The following is a 933-nucleotide window of genomic DNA, read 5'->3' on the forward strand; positions in this document are numbered from 1 at the left end:
GTGAGAAAACGGCCGCCAAAGTTTGATAACTTCAATAGCTTGAGAGCCTTTAAAACTGAAAAATCACAAATTTTGTGCATGTAATGAACGTTTTTCTGTATGGATGTAAAAGGTGTTTAGCGCGAAAAAAAAATCAATAAAAGTTCCTAAACCTGCGGAAAAAACAGTTTTTTTCACTTTCATTATTTTGACGAGAGCCTGATTTCACCACGCTGCCTCACGATTAGAGTAAATCATTCAAGGAAAATATTGCATACACACTCTTTTTTACTAATATAAAGGAAAAAATTGAGACTCATGTCTATGACAAAATCGCTTTAAAATTATTTTTTTTAAAGTTACAGTGGAATTCTGATAAAGTCAACACCCCGGACAGAAAAAAAAAGACTTTGAGCAAGGTTGACTTTATCCATTGTACTACATGTACTGGCCTTTGAAAATTGAAGATGACAGCTACAAAATTACAAAGTACCTGGTAATAAACAAAATGTAATCTCAATTTCAGGGAGTATAATTCTGAAATTGTCACCAAAACAAGAGATAATGAAAGAACAAAGTACATAATATGTAATTGGAGGTGTGTACACCACTAGCTCAGGCAAAATATCTCTTCTTGAATGAATTCATCTTAGGATTTAGCCCCAAATTGTTGACTCTACGCAAGGTTAACACTCAAGCGGTTGACTGTATCAGAAACACAATCACTTTAACAAAGAAGGTAAGAAACGAGACTACGTGAGGTGTTGACTGTAAGCAAGAGTTGACTTTAAGCAAGTTGACTTTATCAGGATTCCACTGTATCTCTGTTATTACTGATCATTTATGCTGAAAAAAAAGTGAAATTAGTTATCATCAGCAAATGCTGAGTTCATCATTATGTCAAAAATATTTTTTCACCTCACAAAAGTGTACTATTACATTAGTTCAAGACCC

At 33.5% G+C, this 933-nt stretch overlaps 1 protein-coding gene across 1 annotated transcript in view; it reads right to left on the reverse strand.

The window, feature by feature from the left end:
- The window catches only part of LOC106012896 (sodium-coupled monocarboxylate transporter 1), a 13,852-nt gene that overhangs the window by 1,839 nt on the left and 11,080 nt on the right, over positions 1 to 933 (reverse strand). The gene's annotated exons all lie outside the window — the stretch shown is intronic.

The sequence above is a fragment of the Aplysia californica genome, unplaced genomic scaffold (genome assembly GCF_000002075.1).
Source record: "Aplysia californica isolate F4 #8 unplaced genomic scaffold, AplCal3.0 scaffold00554, whole genome shotgun sequence".
Taxonomy (NCBI): domain Eukaryota; kingdom Metazoa; phylum Mollusca; class Gastropoda; order Aplysiida; family Aplysiidae; genus Aplysia; species Aplysia californica.